The sequence below is a fragment of the Pteronotus mesoamericanus genome, unplaced genomic scaffold (assembly GCF_021234165.1).
Source record: "Pteronotus mesoamericanus isolate MK-2021 breed Mesoamerican mustached bat unplaced genomic scaffold, CSHL_Meso_final scaffold_232, whole genome shotgun sequence".
Taxonomy (NCBI): Eukaryota; Metazoa; Chordata; class Mammalia; order Chiroptera; family Mormoopidae; genus Pteronotus; species Pteronotus mesoamericanus.
In genome coordinates, this window is record NW_026555311.1 from 25,511,085 (window position 1) to 25,532,878 (window position 21,794).

Genomic DNA, 21,794 nt, shown 5'->3' on the forward strand with positions numbered 1-21,794 from the left:
TGTTTTATCTTTTTTCTATTTAATATATATCTGTTTTATAACAATCTGCTCATCAATCTAATTTTTGATGATCACAGCATTCCACTGGAGGGATACTTAGGCCACTCCTTTTCTGTAAGCTATTTATGTTGTTCCCAATTTTATACCATTACAAATAATGCTGTGATGAGCATTTAAACATTTTTTAGAAGATTTTTTCAAAAGGACACTTTATTATCTTTACTCAACAGTTTATTGTAACTTGATGCTATGAAGACCACAGTTTAATAGAGGGAGACCTTGGGGGAGAGGGCTGAAAATACACTACATCTTTGCAAGAACAATTGTTTTAAGGGCTCATGACAATTTCAAAAATTTAGATTCCAGCACAGCCTGTGGAGATCTCTTACATATTTGCTATGTAAACTGTAATATTTTGCTCCTCCTTGATACTGTTTGGTTTGTGGGTTTTTTTGGTTAAAATTTTAATTATTTACTTTTTAGAGAGGAAGGGAGGGAGAAAGAGAGAGAGAAACATTGGTGTGAGAGGCACATCGACTGGCAGTCTCTCGCAGGCCCCTAACCAGGGCCCTGGCTTGCAACCCAGGCATGTCCCCTGGCTGGGAATTGAACTGGTGATCTCTTGGTTCTCAGGCCGGTGCTCAATCCACTGAGCCACACCAGCCAGAGCAATACTACTCTTTTTAAAAAGATACTATTCACATGAGAAGCTATGGTTAAGATAACTGACTTTGAAGTCAGACAGACATGGATTCAAAACCCCTCCTCTACCACCAACTAGCTGTGTGATAACGGTAACTCATGAAGCCTCTCTAAGCCTCAGTTCAGTCGTCTGTAATAAGAATAATAGCATCTATCTCACAGGATTGTTTTAAAGATAAATAATATCCTACGTGTCAAGTTCTTAAAATAGTGCCTAGTACATGGTAAATACACAAATAGTCCCCTTCATTGTAGCCATTTTCAATGTTCATTTAGGTGGTTTGAAAGATATAAACATATACTATATGTGTGGCTAAGGTATAAATTATTAGCTTAATCTACAGATTATGATGGCACAAATGCATATTTGTAAACTGCTGCCTCATAGCTTCTAATATACTGTTCATTCTAAGAAGCTACTTGTTAAAATACACAGATATGAAAATACAATGCTTCTCATTAGGGTTGTAAAAGAGGAGTTAAATAACTTTTTAAATTAAATAACAGTTTTAAAGGAAGCATAAACATAAATTTTGCTACTTATATAACACCATTGAAACAGTTTCTCTTGAAACAAAATAAGAAATTCTTGATTTAGTCTTTTTCACATGATTAATAGGTCAAGTATATATAAAAGCATGTGTCTAAGTGAACTAGGAGTAATTTATAAGCTAGTATAACATTATTTCTTCTGGATTTTTTTTTCTTTTGCTTAGAAGTATGTGGTAAGAAGTACGTGGTATATAAAAACTAGCAGAAAAGAAAAATACACCAGTCAGCATTCTGTGTACTTTATTAATTAAGGCAATGGCGGTTCATCCTTTCACTACTTTTAGAGGCCTACACTGAATTTTGCTGTTAGTTAACAATCAAGTAGGTGACTTTAGGCAATCCACCATTATTTGTAGACAGCCAAGAAGTTTTATAATATGCTACGTCAGGAATTAAAAAAAGAAAAAGTCCTGAGTTGGTAAAATAATATATATGTTTGAATTGTACTTACATCACATTAGTTATAGCAAATAAAACCCTTATGTGAATTAAAAATGGAAGGATGGGGGTCCTTTCAAAACTTTGTATCTGCCAAGTATGATACTAACATCTAAGAAGGGGATAGAAAATTCTTATTTAGCCAAAGCAATTTGTAGAAAACATTCCCAATTAACTCTAAATTTTAAATCATAGTGGAATAAATTAGGTTAACAGCAAAGTCACACTGGTGGCAAAAAAAGTACCCCACTACTATAACAGAATATTAAACTACAGGATGAGATTTTTATTAAACACTTTTCCTGAATTTATAGCTTAGTTAGCTCATTTTAAAAACAATCCTCAACCCCAGTTAAGTCAACCAAGCAGTAACTAATCCATGAGCATTTTCAGTTGAACAAACACCAAACACACTTTACTTAGAGTCAGGATCCTTTGTCAGCTTGTTCTACCAAAGTGGCATGGCAGATAGCAGCAAATGATAAATATCTTTGACTCAATCAATAGCTGGCTTATTGAACAATTTCAGAAAGTGCTGAATAAAATCACTTTCCACTTCATCTAATTCTCCCTGCTTCAGCAAGGTTTCCTCCTTACTGGAGAGCCCATATATTATGTGACCATCCCAGAAGGCAATAATCCCTATACCTCCCATCCAAGTACTAACCGGCCTGATTCCGCTTAGCTTCCGAGATCAGACAAGATCGGGCGTGTTCACGGTGGTATGGCCATAGGCAATAGTCTCTATACCTTACTCTTATTTTCTGCAGATGTGGATTTAGGCCATCAATATTCAAATTATTCAACTTCAAATGGGTAAGACCTATAAATCCTTTATCAGTCTCCCAATACTTTCCCAACAGTGATGATTTCTAATTTTTACCTTGCTCCTCAAACTTCCAATTCTTCACCACTACCCAAATCATACTTAAAAGCAGGTAATCTTGCCTCCTCCAACAGTGGGTTCTGAAGATAACAGCAGCATTAAGTGTAAATTCTTTTACAGAACCTTATTTTCATTTCTACTCATCAATAAGCCCTTATCTATATGTGTAGACTTCCCTTCAGTCTTATGAAAAATGTTGCTTTCTCATGACTAAACCTAACAGCCCTACCTAGAGCTCATTGCTTTATATCCAGACAGAGCTTCATAAAAGGAAATTACTCTTTTTCACTCTTTCTGGCATTTTAAATCTCTTACTCTCATAGAATCTAAAAAATTTTTTCTGACCTATGAAATCTCATCTATTTTGCCACCAAATAGCATCCTCCAATTTAATGTCCTTGCTTTTCCTCTCTTTGTCAGTGCAGTTAAGTGGTTCTTTTGATGGCAATAACATTCAACGGATCACACTGTTCTGTACTTTAGTCATCTTTCTTTGGCGTGGCATCTAGCACTATTGGTCCCATATACCTTGAGAGACTCTCCTAACATACTTTCCTTTCTACTCTTTAGTCTCTGCCTCCCTACTTTTCTCACCTTCATATACCATCTTTACTCACTCATCTTTAATTCTATTCTATGATACACTGCTAGTTTCCAACATCTAATAATGTCTTCAAGACAGCTCAAGCTCTATTGTCCAAGTGAATCCTAAATCAAGCTACACTTTCTTCCTTAAAAGTTTTATTGCACTTACTCATTGTTTTGTAATATATAATGGTTTCCTATCTTTCTTATTTTTTTTTAACCTAGATTAATAATGTTTTAGAGCCCTACCTGGTGTGGCTCAGTGGATTGAGTACTGGCCTACAAAGCAAAAGGTTGCCGGTTCGCTTCCCTGTCAGGACAACCTTTTCCATTTTGGGGTGAACAAGGGGCAACCAATTGATGTTTATTTCCCCCGTCTTTCTCCCTCCCTTCTCCTCTCTCTGAAAGTAAATAAGTAAAATCTTTAAAAAAAATAAAGTGTTCTATTAAAAAGTATTTTTCTTTTATTCAGTATTTCTCAAAATACAGAAAACAGATGTGAACATGGAATAGTAGTTAGTCAAATACTGTAAGCTGTATAATTAGTTTAGACAAGAAACAAAAGATTCAAAACAAAAATAAATTTCTATTACTTATAAAACATTTCTAATAATTGCTGTTAACTATAGTCAAACAATCCTATGGATATTTTTTCTACCAATTTCTGTATTTTTTTCCACATATTGAAGAGGACATGGGTAGATTTATCCATTTTATTTCTTTTAAAATTTCAACCATTTTAGTCTTAAAGTGGCCCATATGTACTTACCTTGTCTAAAAAGATATTACATATACAGTATAACAATCTAATACAAGCATAGTCAGTGACCTAATCAAAATAATGTATATTAAAGAAGCTAGTAATACATTGGCTAGAGCTAAGCTAAGCCATGCTGTTTTCTCAGTATTATTAATCATATTTCTTAGGTTAATATTTCCCCTAATATATGCACCTGAAGAAATAAATGAAAGGTAAAGAATTATTATAAACAATCAGTGGGCTGCGCCCAATCATTTTACATGTGTAGTAATTCAGGAATACAGGTCACAAAACTGTATGACAGGTATTACAGAGAGAGATTAAATTACTTACCCAGAATAACTAAAAGAGGTAAAGCACAAACCAAACACTGTCTAAATTCAAAATCTGTGTTATTTCTACTACATTATGCTTCCTATTTTATGTTGAAGAGTAAACAAACAAGTCATGACACTACCTAGATTTAGTTTTCACAAATGTAACATTTAAGAATGGATATAAATACATCAACATTTTTCCTGTTAAAGGTTAACAATAACTCAATATTTTAATGGTAGATTGAATAAAGATTTTTGAAATTGTATACATGAGCTATATTATTTCAAGGAATTAAGTATCAAACAATGCACAGAAAGTGAATCCAGTTTCTTAAATATGCTTTAGGTCAAGACACTTCAATCAGCATCATTTATGTATTAGATATCAAGTGGGAAGTCAGTAACATCAAACCGCCCAACTATGTGTCTTACAACCAAATTCTACCAAACAGGAAACAAATGGAGATTAGATATTAGGAAGTCTAGAGAGAAAAAAATTGGATCCCCAATACCTACTTTCTCCAGTTACTTTTGGGACAGCCAAATGCCCAGGAAAAGCCTACAATTCCCAGTTTCCCTTGAATGTAGAGGTAGCCAATATAAACCAAAGTCACTGGGAAAGGCTCTCAAGAAAATTCTTCACAAGCATCTGACTCAGCTGGAAGACATGTCATGCCCTTTCTGCCATTTTTCCCAACTTCTTCCATATTCTGTCTTCCTGAAAGGACATTTTGAATAGAACTCTAGGAGCCCTTTTGTGACCATGAGGCCGTCTTGAGGATGAAAGCCATGCACTGAGGAGGTGGAGAAGAAAGCTAAAAGATGTCTGGGTTCACTGCCATATCCTGAAATTGCCAAACCAGCTCTAGGGTATTATGCCTGGACTTTATGATATGTTAGAGGAAAAATAAATACCTACCTAGCATTGTTATGCTAGGTGTCTTGTATTAGCAACCCAATGTAATTTGTAACTGCAAGAAGCAGAACAAATCATTGCAATGGTCTTGGGTAGGGCACACACAAGGAATATCTCAAGCAGCATTTCCCAAATCAGTGCTCCTGTTATGAGAGATGTTAAAAAATATGCTATGAATTCTGTAAGTAAATTGTCAAATAAATGAAAAATTATATATATGAAATCATCTTGGAAGTTCACAAGGTATATTAACATACTATAGGTTCTAAAGTGTCCATAGCATCTCTTGGGAAATGTGCCACAAATGATTTCTAAACAATTTTAGGTTATGCTACACAACACTTACTCCCAGAGGCCTTGCAACTAAGATTCACAAATATTAAATAACTGTTGTCTGTGAAACTGTGAACATGCACATATAAATATATACTAGAATTTCTAAGTCTGAGAGTGTTTACCACCTTTCAAAATACCCACTTTGGGAAGATACATATCCATGTCTTTGAACATATTATTATTAAAAATATTTCTGGGACTGTACTTTCTAATTATGTTTAAAGCCATATTTTAAAAATCACTCCTTTTGCCCTCACTGGTGTGGCTCAGTGTTTTGGGCATCTTCCTCCAAAATCAAAGGTCTCTTGTTCTATTCCCAGTCAGGGCACATACCTAGGTTGAGGGCCAAGTCCCTGGTTGAGGGTGCATGAGAGGCAACCAATAGATGTTTCTCATCCTCTTTCCCCCTCCCTTCCCCTCTCTCTAAAAATAAATAAATATATAAAAATTAAAAAAAAAATCCTTTTACTTTATAATCATTTTTCATTTAAAAAAAATTTTTTTAATTTATTTATTTTTAGAGAGGGGAAGGGAGGAAGAAAGAGAGGGAGAGAAACATTAATGCGTGGTTGCCTCTCACACACACCTCCTGCTGGGGACCTGGCCTGCAACCCAGGCATGTGCCCTGACTGGGCATCAAATCAGTGACCCTTTGGTTCGCAGGATGGCACTCAATCCACTGAGCCACAACTGCCAGGGTCATTTTTCATTTTAATTCAAATACTCCTTACCACTCACCTTTCTAAAACATGAGTAAATACATTATTTAATTGGCTCAAACCCACTGAAAGAACAGGTGTGCCTCTAGAAAGATATTCAAAACCACACGCCATATGCTCTAAAAGTAACCCCCAAAACAGAAGATGTACTGTTCTTAAAATGAGCAGTTTGAAGAGGACATTTATTTTCACAAGTTCCATGAAATGAGTGTAAATCAGGCACATATTACATATATCAAAAAGCCCAAGTAATGAGTACAAGAAACATGTAGCCCAAGGAACAAAGTAGGGCCACAAGTTTAAAATAAAAAAACACATTTTAGTTCATATATCACCTTTATTCAGTGTTTTTAAAAATGGCATAAATCAAATATACACCAAAAATATTATAGCTAATATTTATGAAATGCTTGGTATGTACCAGGTACTACTCTAAGTGCTTTATATCTATTAACTCATTTGATCCTTAAAACAATCACATAAAAGAAGCCTGGTCATTATCCTCATTTTGCAGATTAAAAAACTAAAGCACAATGAGTTTAGGAAACTTGCGCAAGGTCAGAAAGTTGGTAAATCAGAGTCAGAAATCAAAACCCAGGCAGCCTGGCTCCAGAGTCTATGCTCTAAATACCGTGCTGTACTGTCTCTCTGAATCAAACAGGAGTGGTCAACACAGCATAGACAGCTATGTCTGAAAACAAATCATTCATATTCAGATAGTTATCCATGTGTTTGTACAGTTTTACAAAGCAAGTTTACATGTTATTTAATTTTCTGTTCACAGCTGTTTTGTGTCAATATATTCTGTCAATGGATCAATGTACTTGGCATGAACTCAGGTGATTAAAGCTATGTGGCCAGACTATTCCATATCTGCTGTCTTGGAAATGTGTCCTTCCTGTGAATCACCAGTGCCTAGTAAAGTGCCTGGAAGAATATATGAATTCACTGTATATTTACAGAACACAGAACAATTAAAAAGGGAGCTGGGCATCAGATGTGGGCATCAGATTAGTCCAGATTCATTACTGCTACTAAAAAACAGTAAACTAATTGGTTTGGCTCACCAAAAGTGATTCATTAGTATCCCTGTAGGTAGAAGGACAAATTTTCAATTAAATCTTAGTATCACAATACAATCTTAAAATCCCTTTGTAGTTAGAACTCTTGGTGTACTAACAAACATCAAGAAAGACTCCAATGAAATTTCTAGAAACAGCTCAGTTTGGTCTTTAGTTACACAATGAGTATGATATATTATGTGACCACATTACAATATTTTCTTTTATTTAAAAGTTGAAGGCAACCCTCGCCAAGTAGCTCAGCTTGTTAGAGCATCGTCCTAATAAGCCAAGGTTCGGGTCCATCCCCCATCAGGGCACATATAAGAGTCAACTAATGAGTGCATAAATAAGTGGAAAAACAACTGTCTCCCTCTCCCACTCTCTCCCTCAATCCCTTCCTCTCTCTAAAATCAATTTTTAAAAATTAAAAAAATAATTTTTAAATAAGTAAACAAAAATTAAAAAATAAAATCTGAAGGAAATTCCCATTAACATTTAATAATAGAGAATGACATAGTCTAGATTTTTAAATTCTAACTATTAAGAATTATATAACCACCCTGGCTGGTGTGGCTCAGTGGCTTCCACGCAGGTCTGTGCACCAAAAGGTCGCTGGTTTGATTCCTAGTCAGAGCACATGCCAGCGTTGTGGGCCAGGTCCCCAGCTACGGGCAGGAGGGGGGCAACAACCAATCAATGTCTCTCTCACACATTACTGTTTCTCTCCTCTTCTTTCTCCCTCCCTTCCCCTCTCTTTAAAAGTAAATAAATAAAATCTTTAAAAAAATAAATAACTATTAATATTGGAGGATATATCTACTTGAATTGTAACTGAAGTAACAGTATTGCAGGGTACTATATCCTATTTGTTACTCATTACCATATACCCCAAAGCAGTGCCAGAATTTCAAAGATCTGATTGAACTCAACCAAATGGTTTGTATTTACAATAACAGTTTTATCTAACTTTGATTTGATAATTGAATGTTCCTGAACAAAAGTTTCTATTATATTTGTTATTTTTTTAATTATTAGGTTTTTGTTTTGTTTTAACAAACTGGCTAGTCCAGTTTTAAAGTGCAGCTATAAGGATACATTTTAGCTTTGGTACATTTTCACACAGCACATAGAAAATTGAGACGTGTTACATTTGAATCATTGCCTCAAGCTCATTCTTTAAACTAAGTATAGAAGGTAGCATCAGAATAAAATTAAAACAGATTGTGTAAAGAATGAGTTTAATTAATGATATGTTCAAATAATTCCACAAAATTACATCTCAGCACAAATCAAGAATATGAAAGACAATGAAGAGGAAATGAATCTATCATTCAGAACCTTACAGTAAGGGAAATTCCTGCTCCAAAATACTAATTATTTCTTTTCACTTCAAAAACTGAATTATATTTTCCAGAAGAGACAGATATCTGACTACATTAAGACCTAAAACAATTAATCATTCTTTAATAATTTAAATGTTAATTTTTAAAATTACACTTTTCTAGAAAAAATGCTTAAGTGATGCATAAGCAGTGCTAAGAGAAAAGAAAGTTCTCTAAAGAGTTCCCTTATTTTAAAAAATTTCCAGGCTACATTTTCTTCCAAAAACCCACCAACTTTGATGTTTTTACCAAATTCTCAGGTTATAAAATCATTCTAACCTTAATTGAAGTTATTCAACAAGAATGTTTCTTTAAAAAAAAAAAGATTTTATTTATTTTTTAGAAAAAGGGGAAGGGAGGGAGAAAGAATGTGAGAGATACATGGATGTGTGAGAGAAACATGGACAGTTGCCTCTCACGTGCCCCCAACTGGGGACCCGGCCCACAACCCAGGCATGTGCCCTAACTGGTAATTGAACCAGAGACCTTTTGGTTTGCAGGCTGATGATGCTCAACCCACTGAGCCACGCCAGCCAGGGCTATTTTTATTTTTTTTATTGTATTTTTTTCTTTACTGTTTATGCCCCCTTATACTCTCCTCTCAACCTCCCCACCCCCACAATGGGACATCCTAAAAAAAAACAAACCCCACAACATTCTAGATTTGTCTTATGTGAACAGATAAAAAAGCATACATGTATGTAAAAAGAAATGTACCATCTACCGATAAGGAAAAAAAATAAAGAATACTTAACTGAAAACAATTTCTTTCCATTTCTAATCAGAACACACTAAATCAACAGAGCAAACTGATTTCTTTTTAACACATATTAAGGAGTTGTTACAGATGAGATGACCTAGGTGGTACAGTTTCTTCTAAACTGTGTATCAGTAGTTAACAAGTGGCAAACATCATTAAAATTTATGACATATTGTTCCTTTCCAACCATCTCAAATTGTTCAGAAACCTTGTATTTGTTGAATGGGAAAAAATAAAGTCCCTTGTGCATCTGCATGCTCATGTTAAAACTAATGAGATGATTTTCTGTTGAAAAAAATCAGTCATATCATATCCCAACTAAGAGTCTCGATTTGTTAAAAAGAAGAAGAAAGAAGAAAGAAGAAAGAAGAAGAAGAAGAAGGAGAAGAAGAAGAAGAAGAAGAAGAAGCAGAAGCAGACAGAAAAACCTTGAATCAAATTCCATCACTTAAGTTAAATGATGACTTTCTCTGTTTCCAGACCAGGAACTGCTGTAATACGCAAGGGCAATTTTAAGCCACTGGTTAGATTCAGAGCATTCTAATATAAAAAATAAACAGAAAGACACTAAAGTTTCTCCTCTCAGTGAAATTTAAATAGGAAAATCTGACAACTAGGTGCCACATACTAAGGAAAGAGGTCATGTAAAGATCAAAAATGTATTTCCCTTACTTAAAAAACTATCAAAAATATATATTTTTAAATTATAAATCTGAAGGAAATGACTACCTCTATTCCACTTCAGATGATGAGAAATTATAATACAAATGTTTATACCTGTAGGTAATACAGAATTTTCTTTGATGATAACTAATACAGTAGCTACCAGCCACAAGTGGCTATTGAGCATTTAAAATAGGGATAGTGGGAATAGGGAACATATTATATCACTAATTTAAATTTAGTCACTTGTGGCTAGGACTACTACATTTGACAGTGTGGTCCAAGGAACTGGAGGAAAATGTTTGTATCTTAAATTCTGATTCAAATTTTAAAAAGTCCTGTAGATGGGCATATACATAGATGGTTCTGAGATACAAGTTCATTTTTTTAAAAAAACTTGTGATTTATATAGAGAATACTAACAATATAAAAATGTTGTTGCGTTTGTGGAAATCAAGTTTTCTATACTGACTCTCTAGAGAAGACCAGAACATTGTTTCACAAGCTGGTTCCATGTTTAATTTCTTAGGGAGCTTCCAAATATATGGACATGGGACTCACCCTCCCCACACCCCATGCCAGAAGTTCTGGTTTCATTGGTCTAGGTTGAGTCCTGGGCATGAAGATATTTCAAGCTACTCAAGGGATTCTAACATGCAGCCACTCAACTAGATATAAAATAGGAAACTGTTTATTAGGCATACATGCAGTATGCAGGAAAAGATATTTCTTTGCTGGTATAAGACTCATTTCTTACATTGAGTATGAAACTTCTTTATCTGAGACCATTTAAAGTCCTATATTACTTTACTCATTAAAAGCTATCTTTTGAAAATCCAGTTCCTGAGTTGTTCAGTCCATCTTAATTTTCAAATTAAAAGAGGAAGTTTCTCAGAGAAAAATTGGGAAACCCAGAGCAATGGACCCTCACCTTTTGCCATCAGCACTAATCCTTACTTCCTGGGGCCCAACGACTTTTCTCCTTTCCAGGCCCCTACCTTGTCAAGTGACACTAAGTTAAATGAGTCATACTTGGTTACATCAGAGTCCAAACAGAATACTTTCAATGAATTATTCTAAAAAAATAGCATAAAGGACATGCCAAAACAAAAATATGTTGACAGAAGTAACTCTTAAAGGCACTGACTTGGAGTATGGTAGTGTTTCTTGTCAATTTCAAATGATTAATTACAATTATACCACAAAAACTGTTTTGTAGTTTATTTAAAAATTACAAACTGTCAAAAATGCAGAAGAAGCAGTGGCAGCTTACCCCCAAGTCTTTTTTCTGCAATATGTTTGAAGCTGGGCAATGAGATGAACTGGGAAAATATATATTCAATTGATATAGGAGAAACTACAATGCTCTCGCATCCCATCCTTAACCTATTGGAAATGAAACAAAGCAAAGATTCAACCTGTTTTTCTTAATAAAGAACACATAACTTCTATTCCTTTAAAGATTGACACTTATCAATCTTTAAAACAAGACAAATGATTAGGCAATTCTCAAATTAACTTCCTGCATTTGAGGCATGCCTACAGAAAAATATAATGTAAGCATTTACAAATTTTGATTCCTACAACAGTATCAGAATCTATCCTTTAAATTGACACTGATTTTAATGGTTTGTGTATGTGTGTTACTTGTGAAATGAAAGGCTATTTATAAATATTTCTGAATGCTGGTAATCACCCTTCAAAACATAAGTAGCTTTTACATGCAAGTAAAAATTTCGGTGGGACAAATGTAATTCAAAAAACAATCCTACCAGGCCCTGGCTGTGCAGCTCAGTTGCTTAGAGCTTCCTCCCCATATGCCAAGGTTGTGGGCTAAGGTTGTGGGTTTGATCTCCGGTTATAGCACATGCAAGAACCACTGAATGCATAAACAGGTGGAACAACAAATCTATGTCTGTCAGACTCTCTCTCTCCCCAGCCTCTTTTTAAAATCAATAAATTTAAAAAAAAAAGTTAAAGACAATCTTACATAATGGTAAAGTCACAATTCCCCAATTGTAAAAGTGAAAGACTATGAATTAGTCCATTTTCTTAATAACTAACCCTAGTTATTTTTGTTTTTAATGCCAGCTTCCATCCTACCCTCTCCCCCGCCCACTCCCACAAAACCTCTACATCAAAGTTAAAACACAATGTTACTATGAAAAAGTATAATAAATCTAGAACTGAATGATAAAGCATTCAATTTGCCTCTGTATGAATTTACTGAATCAATATATGCATGCATTTAATTTTGAAATGATAATGATATTAAAACTAGAAATAATTTGTATCACAGGAGTACCACCAGCAACCAATGAGCATGAAGCAAGTTTTCACTTGGACCCTGGGAACCCAGTCATCAAGAGTTGGGGAAAATATCAACGCTTGTTTCATAATATAGCGACGTGTTTTTTTTTCCCCGTGTCCTTTAGTAAACTCTGTAGATATAAATTTTAAAATCGTTCTAATTAGTTACCAGCACCCTTCAGCCAGAGATCAGGTGTCCTACATCTTGTTTAGGTCCCCGCCTTGAAAACAAACCCGATTGCCCCATTTTCTGAGAGGTAAACTCAGCTCTGGGCAGCTCCCTATGAAGTCACCGCGTTTGTTGTTTCAAAGATGCAATTAAACGAAAATGACACAAGGCTGTCTTAGAGATTAGCTGGAAGTGTGTGGAGGTGTCGATCATATATGTGCTTAAGGCCAATGAAACCTTCATTGCTTGCTGTGTAAGTCTATTTCAGTGGTAACATTTTTTTTTTTGACCATTTCCCCTCCTCCAGTAAATTCACAGCAGAAGGAAATTAAACTTCGTAAGAACTTTGACTTTACCAAACTTTAACTTTCCAGCTTTCCGTACCACAAAATCAAGCAGAGAGCGGCGGGGGCGGGGGAGGGGAGGTGGTTAACTCGCGCAAGAAGAGAAGCAATAAAAGAGCTTGCATCAAGCAGTGTCTCTCCCTCTGCCCCCACTGCCCCCCGTCCTCACCACCACACCCCCTCTTCCCCGAGCCCTTACATATACACATTCCTTTGGGCGGCCTCTCGCCACACCATGTCCACAATCATTTACAAAAATTAGAAACAGACTCGGAAGCCCTTCCTTAGCACGCACAGAGCAGAGCTGCACTACCATGATGGGACAATGTCACTTCCTATTACCCCACGATCTCTTACTCGCCCTCTGGGGTTTCATTCCCCAGAATCTGGCTTTCTTCCGCGGAAAAGGTGGATCTACATACTTCAAAATGAAACTTCATCTCATCTTTCTCCTATCCCCACTGTAACATACAAAAACACCCCACCACGAAAACCAAAGAAAAGTTTCTTCCACAAGGACAACAGAGGAGTTGGTTTTAGAGGCTGGAGCAAAAGCACAGAGAGGAGGAAGAGGGCGAGCACGGTGCACTTTGCTTTGCACGTCTGCACACCCAGTCCACAGCCCAGGGCCGCGCACGTCCTTACCCGCTCGTCCAGAGACCGGGTCCTGCTACTGGAGCGCGGCGCGAGGGCTGCGGGGACGCGGCGTCGGGGCGGGCCGCCGGCAGCCACCGCGGGCGCCGAGAGCCACCACCTCTTCTCCCCCAAGCGGCTGCGGGCGTGGGCCGAAGGAGCTGGAGAAGGAGCCTGGGGAGGGGGAGAAGAGGAGCAGCATCTCCTCCTCCACCACGCCTCGGAAACGCCCCTCCAGCGGCGACCCCGGCCGACCGCCTGACCCTGGAACGCTCGCGCAGCCTCTCCGCCCTTCTGTGTTCAGTGCGCCTCCAAGGGCTTCGCCAAACCCCTCTGGCGCGGAACGGCTCAACTCCTGAAGCCGGCTCCGAGTGCTGCCGAGGTGGCTGAGGCAGGCTGGGGAGCGGGCTGCTCGTCAGCACGACGGTCTCTAGGGTCCGTGATCATAGCGTGTCAACCTCGCCGCGCCGCCGGAGGAGCGACTGGCACAACTCCGGCTCCACCTCAGACGGAGCGCCGGCCCCGCCCCCGTCTCTGTCACTCAGCCTTTCCCCGGCTCCTGAAGGACAGCAGATCTCCAACCCCTCGGCCTGATTCGCCCACTGGCCTCAAGCCCCGCCCCCTCCCTAGGGACGAGGTCGCCGGGGAGACCTGCGCTCTGGTTCCTATGACAACCGGTGCATTCGGCCTGGCTTTCGGGATCTTCGGAGTAGTCAGAAGTTCAGGTTGTTGGCCTCCTGGCAAAGTTCTTAGACCGTGCCTTGTGGACTTCAATTTTAGGCCAAGTTGAGGATATAGCAACTCGCCCCCCAACCCCACTTCCAAATTTAGAAGCAGAACTTTAAGGCCCTGGGAAATGAGAGAGAGTGAAACATGCCTAACTGATTCTCTTCCCCTATCAGTCTAAAGAACCCCTCCCCCCTTGCCCTCTCTTGCCTCGAGCCTTGTTTCCAAATTCTCACTAGGCGGATTGGGCTTTGAAGGGGTGAGGCTAAAGAGCAAGGCTGTGCCCGCTCCCTGCAGAAATATAGCAACTTGGAAATGGCGGGGTCAACGAAAACAGAAAACAGTTCTGTAAGTTTTCCTACTGTTGTAATCTTAAAAGGTGTGGTGACAGCACTTTGTCAACTCCAAATGCCCTCTGGAAAACTGAAATTCTCATATTTTTGAAAAAAGTATGTAAGTTCTTGTCCAGTTATTTTTCCTATGGAACTGAAACAATCTTAAAGTTTAAAAATTTAAGTAAAGTATTTAACATAATCTAATAAAATAACGGACATCCATTTTTATTTTTCTTTTCTTTATTGTTCAAATGTATTTGTCTCCATTTTCCCTCCACCACTTTCCCTTGCCTCGCCCCTCTCCACCCTCAATCCTTTCCCACTTTGGCTTTGTCCATGGGTCCTGTATACATGTTCCTTGATTTGACCCTTCCCCAAGAAGATCCATTTTTCTATGTAGGACTACACATTACAATTTAGCAAAGGTGTGCCCTAGCGTCCCCCTCCTGCAAGCTAAAAGATTTGGGTTTCAGCTATTTAACGAAGTCTTGCTGCATTTATGAGCAAAGGATATCTTCTCATTTGAGTTTCAATAGTTTGGGTTTATTCTCAGAGAGACAAGGTAACCTGGTCCACTCTGGGAAGGGGACTTGGGGTTAATTTAGTCTTGGGTGCCTGGTGTTGGGTCCTTGATAAATCTAAACTCATTGTTGGCTCCAAAATGGAGAGGTCAGGGACAAAGTTAAAGCTGCAATCCTAGGTACCCTAGCAGGTGAGGCTGCTGTACATTATGATGAATGAAGGAATTAATAACAACGATCTACCTTTGGCAAGCACTTTAATTTCATTCTCTTATTTATTAAATGAATAACTGTGATGAATGTCTTCAGTCAAATATGCCTTGCAAGTATTCACTGGATGTGTATACTCACAATGCTTAAACACAATGGGAAATGCCCAGCAGAATTTTAAGATAAGTTACCTGCCCTCAAGGAGCTAACCACAAAGCCTAAGGAAAAAAAACTAGCACTCTTAAAACAGTCTGAAAATAATTATGGCTAGTATGTACAGCCGACCTTTAAGTATGTTAACAAATGGAAGTCTGTGGTATGTGGAATGGGCTAGATTAGTTAGATTATGGAGGAAGGAAATTTAAACTGGGTTGTGAAGGGTAGGTAATGGGATAAATGAATCAAAGATGAGGAAAGACAGTCGAAGGAAAGAACAGAAAACCAGAGAGCAGTAGCAGGAAGAGTGGTGGAAGTAACAGTGAGAAGACCCACCTACCTGAACTGGAGACAGAAGTGAAGGTTTGGAGTTCTTTTCCCATTTTCTGATATAGGAGTTTTTAAACGTTCTGGTTCAGGTATCAAGCTGCTAAGGTAGAGAGGGTGAGATAGGTTTGTGAGAGTTAAAACCTTCATGGAACATCTGCCTCTGTCACTGAAAGTTCATGTATTTATTGGAAAGAAAAGCAGTGTTCATAAAACTTAGAATAGCTTATAAATTCATGTCAGGAAGAAAGTAAAGAGTATGGTGTTGGAAATTTTCACAGAAGTAGACAAAGAGTGTTGCAAGCACTTTTTCTTTTCTTTTCTTTTTTTAAAATTTTTTTTTGCTTTAAGATTTCAAGTGTTTGCCCTCAAGGTTTTTTCACCAGTAATCCTTCTGTTTTGCATGAGTTGAAAGGCTGGTTTTTAAAGAAATGACTATGATACCAAAACCTGATAAAGAGTACACAAAAGAGAAACCTACAGGTTAATCTCCTTCTAGATATGATATAAAATTAAAATACAATATTAACAAATAGAACCCAGAACTATACTGCAAATGATATGCCAATTAGCCTTTTCCAATTTTATAGGAACAATGCTATCTCATTACCAGTGTAATTTTTATTCCTATTATGAGTATATTTTTGTATGCTTTCAAACCATTTTATTTCCATTACCAAAAATATTCTCCCATGTTTTCTTCTAGAACTTTTATGCCTTTAGTTTTCATACTTTATCCTTTGATTCATCTGGAACTTATTTTGTTGGTTGCAACAGCTACCCAGTTGTCCTCCAAAACCTTAAAAAAATTGTAAATTTTACCACATAAAATATAATGCTTCTATATAGTAATAAAAACAATCAGAAATTTACAAAAAAGAAATTCAGAAAACCAATAAATAATTGAAAGTCAAACAAGTGTATAAATTAAAATTAAAACAAAAATGAACTATTGTATATAACTATCAAATTGGAAAAATATTTTTAAAGACTTATGTGCTGTTGGTGAAAACATGTGAAGTATGTAATGACTCATGATTTTTGGTAGGATTATAGTTTAGCTTGTTTGTTTTGGGAGTGCAATTGCAATGTCTTTCATAATTCATAATGTTTATATCACTTAACTGAGTCCATTTTAGAAATCTATCTTAAAGAAATATTTACACATGTGCGCAGAGATGTGATCAAGAATATCCATTGCAGCTCTGGCTGGTGTGGCTCAGTGGATTGAGCACTAGCCTGCGAACCAGAGTCACTGGTTCCATTCCCAGTCCAGGCACATGCTTGGGTTGCAGGCTAGGTCCCCTGTTGGGGGCACTTGAGAGGCAACCACACATTGATGTTTCTCTCTTTCTTTTTCTCCCTCTCTTTCTCTCCCTTTAAAAATAAATTAAAATCTTAAAAAAATAAAGAATATTCATTGCAATATTGCTGGCAATTATAATATTTCAAAAAAATAGATGTCCATAATAGTGAAATGATTACATAAACTATGATCTATTCATGTATGCTATCTAGTGACAAAACCACTTTGCAGTACAGTATGATCTGATTTCTGTTCAAAAGTTCAAATATCTGCATATGACAATATTCATACTGTTAACAATGGTTTCTGTGAGGAACAGAATTATGGGACACAGTGCATTTCTGAAATTTTTTTATTTGGAATCTTTATAACAAGCATGTGTTACTTTTATTATAAAAAGTAAACATAGGTTTTTACTACTAATAATAAAGAAAGTAGATAGCTGACAATAACACAGATTTAACTGGGTTCCCAAGTGGCCCATGGACCTCAGAATGTTCATCACTTAGGTACCACACTTGCAACACAATCTAAGTCAGTAATATTTTATGTGGAACCCATGGATCACCCAATAATGGACCCCTTGAAACTATATTTCAAGTATGTGTGATTATACATTTTTCTAGGGAGATCACCTATATGTTTCAATAAATTCAGAAAGGGTTTTATATCTCTCCAAAATGTTAAGATTGTGTTCTTTAAATGTCAATGATTTAAAAATACCACTTTTACCTCAAAGGCTGAAATGAATTCTGGGCTTTCTTTAATTTAATCTGTAAATAGCAATGTTTTCCCAGCTGGCTTCTTGTGTTCATCTCAAGGGGAAATATTTGTATTTGGCTTGTACCAACTATGTTAGTGTTTTCCCCCTTTAAGCCCAGAAACATGTTATCCTTTCTTGCTAACAGAGTAAGAACTATGATGGGAACTTTGCCCAGGTGAGAGCAGAAGCCAGATAAGTAATCCACAAAAACATGAGCAGGTAATTGGAGCACAAACTCTGACAGTGCTTAAGGAAGACTTTGTGAGGCAGTGCTAACACTTCCAAGTGAACCAAGAATTAGCTAGGCGGGGGGGAAATGCTGCGATGGAAACCAGATAGGACTACAATTACCCTCAGGTCTATTGAATAAACAGGTTATTTTCTTTTGGTAGTAGTCTCTTCAAAATGTGAGAATTCCCCTGGGATGTAGAGTTACATGACAGCAATGGCACTGATAACTCTAAATATTGGGAGGCAGCCTGGTAGCTCGGAACAATGAAAGAGTACACACAGCATCCGCACTCAGAATACCCAAGTGCAAATCTTAGCAAGCCACTTAACCCCTTTGTGCATCGTTTTGCTCAGTTATAAAGTGAAGGAAATAAGAATAGCTGATAATAGCCAGCAATGTTCTTTCAGTATTCAACAGGATTAAACAAAATATGTAAATGAAAACTATGTATAAATTTAAAGCATTATTTTTAAAAATCAAGCACCAGCAACTATAGTTGTACAGATTCGAAATAGTGTTTTAGACTTACCGAGAAACTTTTTTTTTCAAATAATTCCTTTTAGTCTGAAGAGAAACTTTTAAAAAATATTTATTAGGTACCAAGGCTAGCTAGTGCTATGAAAGGTTAAGTCAGAAAATTTTAATTGTGGTGCTCCTGTAAACTTTCACTTTCTTTGCCAACCAAAGATTCTTAGCTCTTTTCTAATTTTTCTCTGCTGACCCCAAATGGACCAGGGCTTTTTAGTTACACTGAATAGGGCTGGCAGCCTATTAGACTAAAAGCATTTATCACTTCTTATTTTATTTGCCAGGTGCTTAATCGCTCTACCTGAATAAAAATATTTCTCCTGAATGCTTCTGCTGGAAATTCTCACTTCTAGGCTCTCTCTCTCTCTCTCTCTCTCTCTCTCCCTTCCTCTCTCTCCTCCTAAAATCAATAAATAAAATTAAACAAGAAATTGTCTCTTTTAGTTACTAATGAGTTAAACTCCAAAGGTGTTAACTGTAGAAAGTCAGGTTTAAATTCAGTTTACCTTTCAGCTTTCCCTCTTTGAATATTAGTGTAGATAGGTTTATCAGATTAGGTAGTTGTCACTTTAAACCCTGAGGGCGAAAGATACTGGAGAGGTAAATTTTAATTCATGACCGGGGAAAGAGGAGAGAGGGGAAGCTAGTTTCTGTGTGAGTGGAAGAAAAACAGGAAGAGAGAGGAATTTGGGGGGGCAAGGTATGCAGTATGAGGTTGACCCTCAGGGCGATGATACCAAGGGAGAGGATCAGGGAAGTGTATGTAGTACTAAAGGGGTGTGGCACTGAAGTCAAACTGCCTAATTCACAATTTTTACTTGGGCTGGTTCTGTCTGACTCATTTCTACTGCTTGTCCTGGCAAGTTATGTAACCGCCTATTCAATTTGGATGAAGGGAGTATGGCAAATAAGCATAACCCCTCTGTTGTTTGAAACTTAGCCATGTTTGAACATACACAGAGTAATTTAATATGAATATGCAGTCATCTAAATCTGACCTACAGGGACTTGCCTTAGGGTTCATGCCTGCTAATCTTGACTTTTTAAAGTGTTCTCAGAAATGGAGGCCAAATCAGAAGTCAAGCTTTCTAGTTAATGTTCACTTTTAAAAAGGGTGATTTCACACTGAGCTGGGTGCTATGCAAGAAAGTTGATCATTAAAGGCTTTAAGTGAAGTTGGAGTATTAAATAAAACAAAGCATCACTTCATGAAAAATTTCTTAAAAGCTGAGTGTCTTGATTTTTGCATTTTCTTCTATAATGTCTAATAGAAAACTTAGGAGGAAAATGGTCTTATCTACAGAAACTGATTATCAATTTCAGGCCAAAGCCAGACTGATGATATTCATTTAAATGGAAAAAATGCTTTTTATAATGACACGAAGAGCGGAAATATGTCTTAGAGAGTTGAAGGTGTTAGGATGAGTAGTTCTTCAGCTCATCTAAAAAGTTACTGTAAAGAACTATAAAAAATTATACATGTGTAGCTTAACTATTTTGTTTTTACAAAAAACCTACCATATGCATTTATTAGCCAACCTTTCCATGCTGCGCTAAGGCATGTCTGAATATAAATCTACTGTTGAGATTTCTATGTTGTCTTTTTCACCTAAACTCTTCCTAAATGTAAAAGCTACAATGTTCTGTTTCGGTTTTTATTAGAGTAAACCTAGAATTAGAGGACATGTGTGAGATACTATGAATTTAGAACACTTCTGTATTTATGTAATATATTCCAATTTTCTTGCCCATGACAATTTGTGGCAATAATTTGTCTTTCCACAACATTCAACTCTACTTTTTAAAAACTGTGGTAGGCCCTGGCCAGGTAGCTCAATTGGCTAGAGCAGGGGTTGCCAACCCCTAGGCTGTGGACCAGTACCAGTGAGTGGTGGGCAAGAGAGCAAAGCTTTGCTTACATTACTGCCTGAGCTCCACTGTCCCCCGCCCCCACTCCCTGCCATCGGTGGAAAAATTGTCTTCCACAAAACTGGCCCCAGGTGCAAAATGTTGGGAACCACTAGGTTAAAGCATCGTACCGATAATCAAGGTTGCAGATTCAATCCCTGGCCAGGACCTAAACAAGAATCAACCAATGAAAATGTATAAATAAGTGGAACAACAAATCAATCTCTCTCACTCTCTCCCTGCCTTTCTCACTCTCTCTAAAAGTCAGTAAGTGAATATAAAAAATTTTTTAAAATAAAAAAATAATTAAAATTGTGGTAAAGTATATGTATAAATAAGGACAGGATTTTTGTTTTATTTACTGCTGTGTCCTTAGCTCATAGAAAAGTACTTGTCACATAGTAGGTGTTCAGATGCTATTAAGGGAATGAATGACTCCTGGTAGTTAGAACTCAAATGAAGGAAGCATAAATGTACAGGTATATTATGATGTAGCCCATCAGTAAGCACTCAGAGGCCATGGGCATTTATCTGTGTGTTTTATAGATAGAATGGGGAGGATTAGTTAATCTAGTGGTTTGACTGAGTGGAAGTCATTTAATAGAGCTGCTATTTTATTTTGAAAAATCCCCTGCCCTAGCTGGGTAGCTCAGTTGATTAGAGCATCATCCCGATATGCATAAATCAGTGGAACAAATCAATGACTTACTGCCTCTCCCCACTCCCCACCCCCCTGCCCTTCTTCTTTCTCTAACATTAATAAGTAAAGAAAAAAAATTAAAGATAATTCCTCACAGAGTGCTTCGCACTCCTTATACTTGTTCTGTAAATACTACTTATCTTGATTGTTGTTTTTACTCTGGGGAGAGAGGGAGGGAGAGTGCAAGTGGGAGGGAGATTAAGAGGAAAAAAGAGAAGGAAAGGGGAACGGCAAAGAGAAGAACTTTTGATATTGCATGCATAATCTTGGAGTGTGGAGGGGAATAGAGAGTTTTCTGCTCTCTCAAAACAATTACTAAAGTATGCCAATAATATGAACTCAAAGCAGAACGAACTCTATTCCTATGACCAGAGACTATATGCCAATTACTCAGCTTTCAATAAGCATTATATTGCTTCATTGTTGTTTGAATGATCCTCCTTTCTCTAGTTCTCTTAATGTGGAAGTCTTTTCAATACCACTAATGGCAACTTGAATTAAATGAAGAATTAAAGTTAGCCACAGAGCTCTGTTGGCCCAAAACCA

General features: G+C 37.1%; 1 protein-coding gene across 1 annotated transcript in view; it reads right to left on the reverse strand.

The window, feature by feature from the left end:
• Positions 1-13,638, reverse strand: part of PTPN13 (protein tyrosine phosphatase non-receptor type 13) — a 198,351-nt gene extending 184,713 nt beyond the window's left edge. Inside the window, exon 1 of the mRNA XM_054591769.1 lies at positions 13,549-13,638. The gene's annotated coding sequence lies outside the window, so the exon portion shown is untranslated. The remainder of the gene's footprint in view (positions 1-13,548) is intronic.
• Positions 13,639-21,794: the final 8,156 nt, after the last annotated feature.